Source organism: Caretta caretta, chromosome 18 (genome assembly GCF_965140235.1).
Source record: "Caretta caretta isolate rCarCar2 chromosome 18, rCarCar1.hap1, whole genome shotgun sequence".
Taxonomy (NCBI): Eukaryota; Metazoa; Chordata; order Testudines; family Cheloniidae; genus Caretta; species Caretta caretta.
Window position 1 is genome coordinate 142,822 of NC_134223.1, and position 15,602 is coordinate 158,423.

The following is a 15,602-nucleotide window of genomic DNA, read 5'->3' on the forward strand; positions in this document are numbered from 1 at the left end:
CCCTGCCAATCTCTACCACCATAATGGGATGTTTGTCCCTTGAGTAGATTGGATCTTCATTTCAGGCTTCTAATACTAACAGTAAGACCTTGAATTTCATTTGTTAGACACTCAGTAGCCAATGGAACATTAGACTGTTATGTCTACACTACAAGCAAGGATGTGATTCCTCTACTCATGTGTGTCCATACCGCTCATGGAGCTAGGGCTAGTATAAATAGCAGTGTAGTCACAGTAGCATAGGCAGTACCAGTGGCAGTACCAAGTACAATCCCCCCGAAACTGGTGGATATGTATTTAGCACCGCTGAGCCCTGCCCCTACTACCTGTGCTACCAGGGCTACCCTGCTACGTATACTTGTGCTACATATGGGCTCCTCACCCTAAGAAAGATGCACCTGTGATTTTTGTCTTCTCAGGTGTAGGTGTGAGGAAAAGAACTCCCACAAAACTTTCTCCAGATTTGTCCACCAGGTGAGAGAAACCATACCCTGTGCTGGAATTGTTACTTTGGTATCAATGGTATCTTTTTGTTTGGTGAGTAGATGGACTGAAGCCAGGTTTGTAGGCAGTGGAGCTGAAACCTGGAGAATGGTGAGACATGGGTGCATGAGGCCATGCAAACAAGGAGGAAAAGACAGCTCCTGACTGTAGTCTCATGTCTGAGGTTGACCCGTTTTATCAGATTGTCCACGGTGTGGAATCTGTCAGTGGGAAGATAGATTCTTGCTGTGGTTGAGTCCAAAGTCACTCCTATGAAATCTATGGACCTCATGGTAGTCCAAGTGGACTTTTTGTGGTTAAGACAAATTCCCAGGGAAGACAGAAGACAGACTAGGAATTGAGTTGCCAGTTGGACTTCCCTGCTGGATCTGCTAGTTATCAAGATATAGAAAGACAATAAAGCTGTTTCTTCTCATCAAGCTACCACCACTGAAAGGACTTTTGTGATGACCCAAGGTGCCATAGCTAGTCTGAATGGAAGGGCTCTGAATTGGAAGTGGTCTTGCCCAATTAGGAAATTTCTGTGGGATGGGTGATTGTAGATGAAAGTGTCTTTCCTATTGAGAGCTGAGAACCATATGCACTTTTCCAGAAAGGGAATTTTTAGTGCCAACGTGACCATGTGGAATTTTAATTTTTGGGTAAATACGTTTAGTTGGCTTTGGTCGAGACTTGTTCTCCATACACAGGATTTTTTGGGGACTAAGAAATATGGGGAGTAGAACCCTTTCCCTTAGTGCTGAGGGGACATCAGTTCTCTGGCTCCTTTCTGGAGTAGAGAACTTATCTCTAGATGAAGAATCTTTGTGTGAGATTGGTCACTGGAAAGGGCCTGGGAAGGGGGTTTGGGGCAGGGAGGTAAGAAATTCAATGGTGTAGCCTTGGTGCATGATGTCTAGTACTCACTTGTCTGTTGTTACTGTCCTCCAGTTATGGCAAAGTGAGTAAGGCAGCCACCAAAGGGTTTTTGGGGGGGCAGTAAGGTATGGCATCAATATCGGTATGCAGTCCTCAAGCATACCATCAGAAGGATGCCTCGGACCGTGGGTGAGGCCAGACATTGATCTGAGAGGTAGAAGAAGTCACATATCTGGGTTTTTGAACCCTTAGGCTTTTGCAGAGGCGGTTGGGGTTCACAGGGTGCTGATGATAGAATGCCTGAGTGGGAGGCCTGGGTCTATAGATTTGCTTATGATGTCTCCTCTTCAGGGCAGGGGTGTAAATGTCCAGGGGGAAGAAGGCTGTCCTAGAGTCTTTAAGGGAGCGTAGAGACTCATCGGTCTTTTCTTGAAAAAGGTTAGACTCATCAAAGAGAAGGTCCTTGATGGTATTCAGGGTTCTCCAGGGTGGTCCAGAAGATTGCAACCATGACTCATGCCTCATGATTACCAGCGTGGTGAAGGCTCCACTGTCTCTACTGTTTCTTGGAGTGATGTCTTGGCCACCATCCTGCCTTCATCAATGAGGAGTTGGAACTGGGCCCTGTCTTCCTGAGGAAGTTTGTCTTTAAAGTGTAAAAATTTAGAAAAATTCAGGGAATCTTATTTTGCTAACAGTGTCCGGTAGTTAGCAAGTCTGAATTGGAGACTAGCCAATGAAAATATTTTCCTCCCCGAAAGGTTGAGGTGTCTAGCACCCATGTCTGTGGGAGTAGTCTTAAGATGCTGTGTCCTGGACCTTTCTGAAACTGCTTGCACCACTCAAGAATTGGGCAATGGATGAGTGAATAAAAACTCATAGAATCATAGAATATCAGGGTTGGAAGGGACCTCACGAGGTCATCTAGTCCAACCCCCTGCTCAAAAGCAGGACCAATCCCCAATTAAATCATCCCAGCCAGGGCTTTGTCAAGCCTGACCTTAAAAACTTCTAAGGAAGGAGATTCCACCACCTCCCTAGGCAGCGCATTCCAGTGTTTCACCACCCTCCTAGTGAAAAAGTTTTTCCTAATATCCAACCTAAACCTCCCCCACTGCAACTTGAGACCATTACTCCTTGTCCTGTCCTCTTCTACCACTGAGAATAGTCTAGGACCATCCTCTCTGGAACCACCTCTCAGGTAGTTGAAAGCAGCTATCAAATCCCCCCTCATTCTTCTCTTCTGCAGGCTAAACAATCCCAGCTCCCTCAGCCTCTCCTCATAGGTCATGTGTTCCAGACCCCTAATCATTTTTGTTGCCCTTCGCTGGACTCTTTCCAATTTATCCACATCCTTCTTGAAGTGTGGGGCCCAAAACTGGACACAGTACTCCAGATGAGGCCTCACCAATGTCAAATAGAGGGGGACGATCACGTCCCTCGATCTGCTCGCTATGCCCCTACTTATACATCCCAAAATGCCATTGGCCTTCTTGGCAACAAGGGCACACTGCTGACTCATATCCAGCTTCTCGTCCACTGTCACCCCTAGGTCCTTTTCCGCAGAACTGCTGCCTAGCCATTCGGTCCCTAGTCTGTGGCGGTGCATTGGGTTCTTCCGTCCTAAGTGCAGGACCCTGCACTTATCCTTATTGAACCTCATCAGATTTCTTTTGGCCCAATCCTCCAATTTGTCTAGGTCCCTCTGTATCCTGTCCCTGCCCTCCAGCATATCTACCACTCCTCCCAGTTTAGTATCATCCGCAAATTTGCTGAGAGTGCAAACCACACCATCCTCCAGATCATTTATGAAGATATTGAACAAAACCGGCCCCAAATGAACAAAACCAGCCCCAAAAACTCTGTCCCTTTAGCTGGCACAAAATATAGTTTTTCAGTTCTCTTTGAGGGAGGGGCACAAAAGGCAGGGGGTATACCACACAGATCTGGCAGGTTCCAAAATGATTGACTATAAGAGCTACCCTAGAAGAGCCAGAGGGCTGGAGGATGTCCAATAAACCGTGTTGTGTGTTCTGTAACTGACACTCGGTTGCTGCCTTCTGTAATAGCTCCTGGTACTGCTTGTGGTCATCGGCTGGGGAGGGGGATGATGGAGCAACCACCTCATCTGGTGAAGAGGATGATACAGCTGTCAGAACCAGTGGAACTGTGTCAAGGTCAACTACTTCCTCCTCAAACGCCAATGAATCTGGTTGGTATTGACTGGGAGAGGTGCTTCTTGTACGGATCTGGGATGTCTGCTGTACAATCTGATGGGGCCCAGTAAGAAGGATTGGCTGGTGGGAGAGGGCCCCAAGACATAGGGTACCAATGGTCCACTGGGTAACCATATTCTGAAGGAGGTGGACAGTTCCACTGCCTCCTGTGGTTCTGTCTGGGCTTGTTTCCCTCAAGGGGTAAGTACGTCTGGATCATCTGATTCTCTCCATGAAATAATAGGTTCCTGCTCTAGTGGCAGCGCTGTCAGTACCAGTGTGAGGATGTTCTCAGTTGTCGATGCAGTAGGAGAGCATTCTCTTCCTCTCAAGGTGGTTTCTTTGGGTGTAAGGATGTCTCTAAGGAGAGCCAGGCCTGGCAAAAGAGGAGACTGTGGATAATACAGAGTGAAAATATCCTCTGGCAGGGTAAAGCGTTTGGTCCTTCCTGAGTTACTGAGGAGTTACTGGTGGAGACTGGTGGATCCAGGGTGTCTGATGGTATAGTATGCAGAGGATTCCACAAGGAGTATGTAACAACCATCAACTGGTGGTTCAGAATGGAGCTCCCATATGGGAACTGCAAGTGCCAGTCTTTTGGCTTGTGGAATGGAGCCTGAATTGGTACCATCAGATCCTTCTTCCTTCGTGCTTTGACTTCTTGAATGGAAGGTTTGTGTGGACCTAACTCTTTTGGACCCATGTGCAAGGACTCACCCAACTTGGACTGAGGTGGGGAAAGATCCCTTTTCTTAGAGGCAGATCTGGACAGGGACATGTCCATATGCCTATGATCATATCCCCTACTCTTGTGAGAGGGTTTTGTAGGCTTAAGTGTCTTACCCTCTGTTCTAGAGCTCATGCTTGGAGAGGCGCTGCTTGCAGTCTGAAACTGCTGTACAGGGGGGTCTCCTTGGCCTGGAACTGAATGGGGCCTCATAGCCTGCTCCATGAGGTGCTTCTACAGGCAGAGTTCTTGTCCCTCATGAGTTCGGGGAGGAAAGGAGTGGCATATACTGCACTTGGTGGTGATGTGAGCCTCCCCAAGGCAATAAAGGCGGCGCTGGTGTTTGTTACTGACGGAGAGGGAACTGGGGTAGGAGACAGTTCTTGAACCCAGGGACTCTTGGACTAGTACCTCTCCACAGGGGGAAGCTCTCTGGGGTGAGGCAAACTAATCTAGCTATATTAATATTAAAAAAAACCCACAGTCTAAATTACTGAAAGTAGTAAAAAATTTTACAAATTATATTTACACGTATTAAAGTAGAGGGAGATCTAAGTGGACACAGGATTCTGACTCAGGCCACATGGGGAAGAGAAGGAACTGGAGAGGCATTGGTCCACACTGCCCTTTATACCTTTGGTTGAGAGCATGAGGAGATCAACTATGAAAGTGCGGACCAAAGGACACTGCTTACTGTGACACTATGTACCTCAAAGTAGCATCCTTGAATCCCCATATTCACCACTGTCATATGATTATGGTATGTTTTGTGCAAAGTGTGCCTTGTGAAGTATCATTTAAAAAGTCTTGATGTGTTGAACAGTAACATCCTGTTGGATTGTATGTACTATCATTATATATGAAGTATTGCTTTATGTGTTACAAAACTATGTTCTGAGGTTGGGATCACCCACAATCAGACGTTCTGTTACAATAAAGGAGTAGCCATCACTGGCCAGATGATCGTTAATGGCTCATCAACACACAATCCACTATCCCAGAGACTTCTCAAAGAAGGCACATATGTAATGGAGACTGATCAGTGGGGACTGATTGACCCCCACATCACAGCAAGGATCTTTCAAGCAGCTGGAAGAAGGTATAAAACAAGAGGCAGTGACATCATCACTTGGCCTCTCTTCCCCCTCACCTCCAGAAGCAGGCCTGGAAGAAAAGGGCTTTGAACTGATGGAGTTTGGTCCCAGGCGGGCAAAAGATCCAGTCTGTGTATTGAGGAACTGTAACTTGCTTGTACCATCGGTCAATTCAACTCTTGCTTAGACTAATAGTTTAGAATTGAGAATGCGTGTTTACTTTTTATTTTTTTTTATCATCTTCTTATCTCTGACCTTTAGGCTTACCACTTATAATCACTTAAAATCAATCTTTCTGTTGTTAATAAACTTATTTTAATGTTATATCCTTACCAGTGAGTTTGTCTAAAGTGCTTGGGAAATCTCAGCTCAGGTTACAAAGGCTGTTGCATGTCCACTTTCCTATGAAGAAGTGGTGAACTAGGAAATGAGCTTACACTGGCCAGGCTTCTGACCAGTGCAAGATGGTACAGTTCTGGGGTGCAAGACGGAGGTTCTGGGGGTATTGGCTGGACCCTCTCTAATGTTGGTTCATGAGTGGCTCAGAGCTCATTCAGTAACAGAGTTGGGTGTGTCTGTGGATGGCTGTGTAAGTGCTATGCCTGTCAGAGGCTTGTAGCTTGACATTAGCATCATAGCATGAAAGGCAGCCAAGGTTGGTGGGTTTGGCGAGCTCAGCAATCCCTCAGTACAGGTTGCATCCTGGGGACCCCATCACACGTACTAAAAAATTCTGGCCTTTGGTGCATGGTGTACACCCACAGGTGGAATACAGATAGGGACCATCACTGGAAGAAGCACCCAGAGGAGCTCCGGAGCGCTGACATTCAAGTTTGGTGACAAAGAGAGTGGGAGGGCAACCCACTCAAACATGGCCCCAACCTACCAGTGTAGCAACTGTGATCATGCTAATATGGTCGAGAGATGCTCAGGCCTACATCATTGTGGAGGGGGAAGTACTGCCACAATAGAGATAGGAAGGAGATCCTCCATGGAGCGCAGAGTACTACCTCTGAAGCAGAAGGTGGTGTAAGATGTGCAAGTGAAAACCAGCCCGTGAGTCCAGGTCCAGACAGGCTGCAAAGCAACTCAGCAGCTTCAGAATGTGTCTGACCAAGTTATGGAAGAGAATGTGATCTTGGAAGACACTAGTTTCTGTCCGCTAAGAGGAAGGACCAGGCTGACGAGATTCTATCCTCATCCTCATGCCTAAATGTATAACAATCTGGGAGGAAAGGAAATGGCTTCTCTCAGTTGATGTAGAACCAACAGTCCAATAGGCTATTGTCCCTAGAGTGGATCTAGGCTTGGCTGAAGAGGCTTGAATCAGCGAGAGGTTAATGTAAATACCCTGCTGATGTAAATTAGCTATGAGGAGAATAAGGGTAGGCCTTAGCAGAGGTAGAAGAAGTGTAAGTTGGCCCGAGCAAAGTGCAGCTGTTGCTAGTGGGCTGGGAGGATGGGGACATGATCATACACATTCTTCAGGTCCACAGAGGCAAGATTTCCCATGAGGTAGCCTCAAGGATGGATTTGGATGGTGTGGCTTCCATCCAGAACTTTCTGCAGCAGATCTGCATGTTGAGGATGCAAAGGTCTAGGTTTAGATGAAAGCCCCATGTTCGTTTGTCGACTAGGAAGTACCAGAATAAAATCCCCAGCCCTGCTCTCTGAGTGGTGTGTGAAAACAAAAAGGATGATCTTTGTGGTCAGCTAACTTTCAATTTTTACCTCCAAGACTTGGTCTGTTCCTGACAACCAGGCTGTCAGCTGGAAGCCTATAGGCCAAGGTGCAGGAAAGAATTTGATGTGGAATACCCAGAACTGCCCTAACCTTTATGGTTGATTTCGGTGACCTTCCCACTGGAACAGTTGGCGGCGGGGTTGGCTCCTTACAGTGTGTATGGTAACACCCATTGTTTCATGTTCTGTGTGTATATAAATCTCCCCACTGTATTTTCCACTGAATGCATCCGATTAAGTGAGCTGTAGCTCACGAAAGCTTATGCTCAAATAAATTGGTTAGTCTCTAAGGTGCCACAAGTCCTCCTGTTCTTTTTGCAGATACAGACTAATCCGGCTGCTACTCTGAAACCTGAGATTCAGTAGGATTTCTTAAAGGTAGGATCAGTCTGGGAGCAGAAGAAGGATCTTGTGATGGAAATCTGCATGGAAATCTTCCCCCAAGAAAGATGCCTTTAACAGTCCTTGCAAAAGGATATGATCTGGCAGAAGCTCTTCCTTTGGGAGCTTGGGCAGAAAGAGGAAGAAAGCAGATCCCCCTTTGCAGAGTGCTTTGAGATCTACAGAGGAAAAGCATAATGGGAAGAGTTTATTATTTGTGGATTAGGAGGTATACCAGGGATCAGCCGAGACAGCACAAGAGTTCAGCAGGTGCATAGTTTGAAGGGAGATTTCAGCAGCTCCCAATGACGAACTACTGCATAAGTGATTTGCTCTGAGCTTGCCCTCATAACTCTTTGTGATATCACAATTTGATCTGGACATGACTGGTATCAATCACAGATGACGGAGGACAGGAGGAGTTGAAAACTCTGTGCCTCGTGCACAATTGCTGCTGCTTTGTATGAGTAGGAAGCAGTGCTGAGAAGCATGAACACAGAGGACCAAACCAAGGGGAGTGTTTCACATAATGACAGGATGGCAGTTGGGAGGCTGACACTGGGTATCTTCAATTGTTTAACACAGGGATAGCAGGGCTGTCACACTTTTTCCTTCCTCTTCCCTGAATAATCATGCCTGGGAGGTTTTGCTACACATCTAGTCCGGAGGTGGCTGCCCTAGGGCTACCTCTATTGGAATTAGCTTGGATTGTCTCACTGGGAGTCTGGGCAGCGTGACAGCCTGTAGAGTGCATTATTGCCAGCATGTGATGGTGCCAACAAAGGTAAACAAGGAAGCCATCTCTGAAAGGTGAAACTCTGCCAAGTAAGATAACACAACTGTAATTCAGCAGTTTGTCCTTCAACCTCCCACTCCATAAGAACACACTGTTGAAAATACACATGCTACCACCATCCAAGCCAATGGTGTGGCTGGCTTAAACTCAGTCTAGTGGAACCTCATGAATTCATTGTGATGGCAGTGAGACTAGTGAGGTGGAATGACCTCCCTCTGAGCCAGAGAGGGACCACTCTCTGCCCTTTGGGGGGCATAGTCAGGCCAAGCCCACCCCTCATGCCGTAAGCTGAGAGGCAGGACAGGAAGTATAAGAGGCGGGGCCTCTAGCTCATGTGGGGCAGAGCCAGAGGAGTCAGTCACCTCTGCCTTGCCACTGGCCTCTGGCCCAGGGACTGAGTGACGTCAATCCCTTCCCCTGGAGGAGGACCCTGAGGAGCTGCTGGGACTGCCATCGGACAAGTATCCTGAGGAGCTGTTAGGATTGCTGGCTTCTGAGTACCCCTGCGAGATAGAGGAATCTTTGACTACCAAGCCCAACCAGACTGTGGTAGGAAGTAGCTCAGGGGAAAACAAAAACACTTACCTACCTTTTGTAACTATTGTTCTTTGAGATGTCCATTCCATTCTAGCTGTGTGCGCGCCCATGTTCACTGTTACTGGAATTTTTTTAGCCATAGAGCCAGCTCTGGCACCCTCGGGACCTCTGTGCTCACATGCCAATATATGAGGTGCAACCGGCCCTATGTCCTCTAAGTTCCTTCTTGCTGGTAAATCCCACCGAGGGGTAGGAGAAGGGGTAAGGGAATGGACATGAGCAACACATTTTTTATTCTTCAAGTGCTCGTTCATGTTGATTCCATTCTAGGTGACTCACAAGCAGTATCCCTGGAGATGGGCTCAGAGTTCACGGTTGTGCGGTTTGCAATATTGCTTTACCGAAGCCAGCATCGTCCGGGGCCTGCATGGTGATCACGTAATGGATATGAACATATGGATGGATGAATGACCAGGTAGAAGCCCTGCAGATATCTTGAATTGGCACCTGGGCCAGGAAGGCTGCTGACGAGGCTTGCGCTTTGGTTGAATGGGCAATTACAATCACCGGTGGTGGCACCTTTGCCTGTTCATAGCAAAACCTGATGCTGGTGGTGATCCACGGATTCTCTGAGCAGGCACAGGAAGGCCATTCATTCTGTCCACCACCACGACAAAGAACTGCATCTACTTATGGTACGGCTTAGTCCTTTCAATATAAAAAGGCTAGCACTCTCCTGACATCCAGAGAGTATAGTCTATGCTCCTAGTCTGACTTAATGGGGTTTTGGAAAGAAGACCGGTAAGAATATGTCCTGGTTAGCGTGAAACTGCAAAACTACCTTGGGCAGAAAAGCCAGATGTGGCCGCTGTTGAATCTTGTCCACATAGAACACTGTGTAGGGCGGCTCCAAGGTTAGTGCTCTAATTTCAGAGATCCTATGCACTAATGTTATCGCCACCAGAAAGGAGACCTTCCACGAGAGCAGCAGAAGGGAGCAAGAAGCTAACGGCTCAAAGAGGGGACCTGTGAGCCTGGACAGCATGAGGTTCAGGTTGCAAGGTGGGACAGGGTCAAGGACTTGAGGATAGAGCCGCTCCAGACCTTTTAGAAACCAGACTGTCATGTTATGAGCAAAGACTGATCTGCCCTGAACTGAAGGGTGGAAGGCTGAAATAGCTGCCAAGCGTAGTTTGTCAAAAGAGACAGGCCCTGAAGCTTGAGGTGCAGAAGGTAATGCAGTACTTGTGGCACCTTAGAGACTAACCAATTTATTTGAGCATAAGCTTTCGTGAGCTACAGCTCACTTCATCTGATGAAGTGAGCTGTAGCTCACGAAAGCTTATGCTCAAATAAATTGGTTAGTCTCTAAGGTGCCACAAGTACTCGTTTTCTTTTTGCGAATGCAGACTAACACGGCTGTTACTCTGAAAGGTAATGCAGTAATCAACTGGAATGAGGCCTGTTTGGGCTGAAGATTTTGGTCCGAGGTCCAACATGCGAACAACTTCCACCTGGCTAGGTAGGTCACCCTGGTGGAGGGCTTTCTGCTAACCATCAGGATCTGTTGAACGCAGGCCGAGCATGCCTGCTCTTCCACATTCAACCATTCAGCAACCAAGCCATCAGGTGCAGACCTGCTAGATTCAGGTTCAGTAGCTGGCCGTGGTTCTGGGAAGGCAAGTCTGGCCAGAGCATTAGCTGTAGTGGAGCCACTACTGAGAGCTCCAGCAGCACGCCAAACCAGTGCTGGCGAGGCCAAGCCGGAGCTATCAGGATCACCTTCGCCTTGTCCTGCTTGATCTTCATGAGGACACTGTGAATTAATGGTACTGGCATAAAGGCCTACAGCAGAGCTCCTGACCATTGGAACAAGAAGGTATCGAACAGGGAGCCTCCATCAATCCTGTGAATCGAGCAGAAAACATGGCACTTCCTGTTTTGCCTGGATGCAAATAAGTCCACCTGTGGAGTCCCACCCCTCTGGAAGATCATGCTGACTACTTCTGGATGGAGCAACCACTTGTGGCAAGATGAGAAGGTCCTTCTGAGGCAATCTGCTAACACAGTCCTAGCCCTTGGAAGGTGCAAGGCTACGAGATGAATGGCATGCTACACACAAAAGTCCCACAACCAAAGAGCTTATTGGCAAAGGGCTGACAAGTGGGATCCACCTTGCTTGCTGATATAAAATATTGCGGCAGTATGGTCCATCAGGATTTGGACCACCTTGCCTCTCAGGTGAGGCAGGAATGCCTGGCATGCCAAGCACATTGCTCTGAAGTCTCTGACATTTATGTGGCGAGCGCGATCATCTTGTGACCAGAGACCCTACGTGCTGAGATTGTCGAGCTCCAGAACCCAGATCCAAAGAGATGGAGACCAGATTCACTGATGGGGACGAGGCTGCGAAGGGAACTCCCATCATTCCGACCACCACTCCAGGGATGACCGGATGTGATCTGATACCGTGACTACCCGGTCCAGATCATGTCTGTTGGGGATGTAGACCGATGTCAGGCATGTTTGCAGGGATCTGAGATGAAGCCGTATGTGCTGTACCACATGAGTACAAGCTGCTATGTGGCCTAATAACTTGAGGCACATGCAGTTGGTAGTAAGAGGGTAGGCCCTCACGTGAGAGATCAGGTAGGACATAGATTGGAAATGGGCCTTTGGGAGAAAGACTCTGGCCTGCGTAGAGTAGAGTATTACTCCTATGAACTCTATATGCTGCCCAGGGGTCAGAGTTGATTTATTTTCATTTATTAATAACGCAGATTATGACAGGTGGAGTGCACCAGATTGAGGCTGCTTTGCACCTGGGCTTAAGACCTTCCTCTGATGAGCCAGGCATCAAGATATGGATAAATCTGTACACCTCAATGCCTCAGGTAAGTGGCCACAGGTGCCATGCAGTTTGTGAATACTCTCGGGGCAGATGAGAAGCCAAAGGGTAACACCATGAATTGGAAATGGTGCTGGCCCACCACAAAGCGGAGACAACGTCTGTGCTCTGGAAAATGGAAATATGAAAGTCGAGGGTGATGTACCAGTGTCCTGGATCTAAATAGAGAATGATGGTGGCTAGAGACACCATGCAAAATTTCAGTTTCTTAAGATATTTGTTGAGGTGACACAGGTCAAGAATGGTTCTTAGGCCCCCTTTTGCCTTTGGGATTAGGAAATATCAAGAATAGAACCCTCATGTCTTGAGGGACCTCCTCTACCACTCGCCCCCCCCCCCCCCCGGCGCAAGAGGGTTCCCACCTCCTGCACGAGGAATTGCTCGAGAGAAGGGTCCCTGAAGAAGGACAGGAAAGGGGGGGGATGCTGGAGAACTGCAGGGTATTGCCCAGTGCTACAGTGTTCAGCACCCAGTGGTTTGATACAACTAGGAAGGGACATAAATGGTTTGAGAACAAACGGGGGGATGGATCCAACAGTTTGACTGGGGCGCTGTCCTGGAGCACACCCTCAAAATGGCTGCCAAGGCCCCCCTTGATGTCGTGCAGGGCCCAACTGAAATGGAGAGGGGGAGGAGGCAGCGTGATGGTGTTTAAAACCTCTGCCCTGATTCTTATTTCTATAGGCACTCTGCCATGATAGTCCCCAGGACCTGGGCAGCAGGGGCAGCCAGAACTGCTTCCTAGCAGCTTGCCGGGTGTAAAGGCCTAGCAAGTGTAGCATGGCCCATCTGTCCTTTAGTCCATGCAACTTACATCGGTCTGCTCTGAGAAGAGAGCATTTTCCTCAAACAGGAGGTCCTGGATGGACAGTTGCATCTCTTGAGAGAACTTCAAGGACTGCAGCCATGAACTGCACCTCATGACCACCGCAGAGGCTATGACCCTGGCTGCTATGTCCGCTGCATCCCAAGCCATCTGGAGGGAGCCCCTTGACACCACCTTGCCCTCCTCCTAGCTAGCCACGAACTCAGAACCGAGGTCCTGAGGGAAGGAGACCTTAAATTTATTAAGGGAGTCCCACAAATTAAAATTATATCTGCGCAAGAGGGCCTGGTGGTTTGACACCTGCAGTTGGAGACTGGCTGTCAAATAAACTTTTCTTCTGAACAGATCCTGTTTCGTTTCATCCTTATTTTTAGGCGTGGCACTTGCCTGACTCTGCCTGTTCCTTTCATTAGCTGTGGACACTACTAATGATCCAGGGCGGGTGGGTAGGTGTATAGATTAGGGTAGGTGTATATTCAAAACCCTTGGTAGGGACAAAATATTGCCTTTCTGCCCTTTTGGATGTCGGCGGTATGGAAGATGGGGTTTGCCAAAGGACCTTGGCTATTTTCAAGACCCTCTCATGCACTGAAAGTGCCGCTTTACCCAGGGCTGCTCTGGCCGAAACATTAAATAATGTGTCCCTGGGCTCTGCAAGCTCCTCCGCCTGCAGGCCCAAGTTAGCAGCCACTCTCTTTAATAGATCCTGATGTGCTCTAAAGTCATCAGGAGGGGCAGAATGAGATGACCCCCCAGCTTCATCCAGAGATTAGGACAATGAAGGCACCACAGTGGGAGGGACTGGGTCAGACTCGCCTACTGGGGAGGTTCCCTGTGGTGTCAGTGCTTGTTCCTCGGCCCCCACTATGGAGCCCGCACCAGTGTCTGAACCTGGTGCCAGCATTGTCAGTCATTTCTCTGAAGCAGCTGCAAATGAATAGTGCGAGTACAGCACTAGCATCATCGGGAGCCCAGGCACTTGTGGAGGGCTCCGCAGTAGCATCTGGCATCCACGGCGACTGCTGTTCACATGGGGAGGGGCTAAATTCCCATCCCAAATCCCCAGAGGAATCAGCTCCTGGGGACCACGGTGGGGCCATGAACATGGTGCCAGAGACCTGGATCGCCTAGCCAGAGACTGCGGCTGCAATGGATGGATCTAAGTGTCTCCCCCGGGGACCCGCGACGCTCCACCACTACTGGCGGATCTCTGGCTGACTTGCCACTGGGTGCGAGAGCCTTCATGGTCTCTCCCGTTGGCCGTGGCACAAGCAGAGGTGGTAGGGCCATAAGGTGCCTAGCAGACTGGCTGACCTGGGATGCTGAAGGCACTGTTAGGTGCCGGGGTCCCCTACCACTCCATGCAGTCAGAGGTGGATGCCTAAGAGGGCTAAACAGTCTTGATGGTGAGACCTCCCCTTGATGTTCCGGGGTGGGCAGATGGCTCAAACATGATCCTTTGCAAGCCACTCTTTTCCCCTCTTTACTCAACATTGGGGGACTACCCCAATTCTGATACTTTGCTGGCACCAGTGAGGGGGAAATGGCATCGAGAAGAGCTCGGTGCAAGAGGGGTAATCCACAACGATGCAGACGTGCTTGGGGCTGAGTCGGAGCAGGACAGCTCCGACGCCATGGGAGGTGTGAAGGGCCCTGCATGAGAAGGGCTCTTAGGGGAATGTCCCTTTCCTTCTGGGTCCTTGGCCTGAAATTATTCCAGTGTCTTCACTTTTCTTTCACGTGCAACTCCCACAGACACTGAGCAACTGCTGTGAGGGTCACTAACCAGCATAGGCTTACTACAAGCTGAGCAGGGTTTGAAGCTTGAGGAATGGGGCATGCCCTGACCCAGGGCAAAGTCCCTGTTGGGACTCTAACCTAACATCTAACACTATCAACTATATACAAAGAGAAATAGCCAGTAGGCAAATAGAACTGCTATCACAGTTGCAAAGCAAGAGGAAGGTGCTCAGACCAACCGTCATGGGTAAAAAGAAACTAAGAGGGTGTAGGGCTGGCAGCACCTCATATACTGGCGTGTGAACATGGGACTCCAAAGGGCACCAGAGCCAGTCCTATGGATACCACTCAGGCAAAAACTTTTGACACCAGTGCAAATGGGCATGCACACATCTAGAATGGAAGCAACATGAGCAAGCACTCTAAGAAGAACCAGACTTTAGTCAGGTTTTGCTGTCAGACCATGAGCCAGTGTGTTTTGGTGGGATCCCTACTGACCCAGTGGTGGAACCCTCCGCTACTGTCAGGGCCCTGGACAGGGACCAGAGGAACAGGTTGGGCCTGGGTCCCCCTACCCGCTGCTGCCAGCCCCACCCCAGGGGATGGCAACCTCCCTACCTTAGGCTGGACGGCCTGTGTTTGCTTATTGTTCTGCCTTACCTGAGAGCCAGAGCCTTAAAATGGCTTATTGCTCTGCCATGCCAGAAGGCCAGAGCCATTAGACTGCTTATTGCTCTGTCCTGCCCGGCCAGCTAGAGCCTTTAAACTGCTTATTACTCTGCCCCGCCACAAGGGCCAGGGCCAGAGACTGTTGATTTGCTAATTCTCTTGCTGCTTAACTTTGATTGCTGTGACTAGTGAAGCAGAGTGGCCTCCCGCTGAGCCAGACTGGGAGGGATAACTGCCAACACACTACAGAGACCCATTGCAAATGCTAAAATCTGCAAGGCAAGGAATAAGCAAACAGAGTAAACAATAATGTATCACTCCAGGCTTGTCTACAGGAGAAATGGACTGTAATAGCTATTGCAGAAGAAACTATTCCACCATTACTATTCCAGAAAAGCTCTCAGTAGGGATACTCTATTCCGGAATAAAAATCACTTTATTCCACAATAATTGCTACCTTTATTCTGGAATAGTGTCCACAAAGGAATAGTAGTCAATTTCCCTCTGTAGAAAGCCCTAAACATACTCACCCACTTTGACAAGGTTAGTGTAGTACTTTTTAACATTCAGTTATATACTAGTTAATATTCTGTAGTGCATAAA

General features: G+C 48.6%; 1 long non-coding RNA gene across 1 annotated transcript; it reads left to right on the top strand.

Annotated features, from left to right (window-relative positions):
• The first annotated feature begins 417 nt into the window (after positions 1 to 417).
• On the top strand, positions 418 to 12,934 carry LOC125624217 (uncharacterized). Its single transcript, XR_007353245.2, has 4 exons — positions 418 to 474; positions 3,432 to 3,574; positions 11,637 to 11,750; positions 12,449 to 12,934. It is a non-coding gene; the product is annotated as an uncharacterized LOC125624217 (long non-coding RNA).
• The last annotated feature ends 2,668 nt before the right edge of the window (positions 12,935 to 15,602 follow it).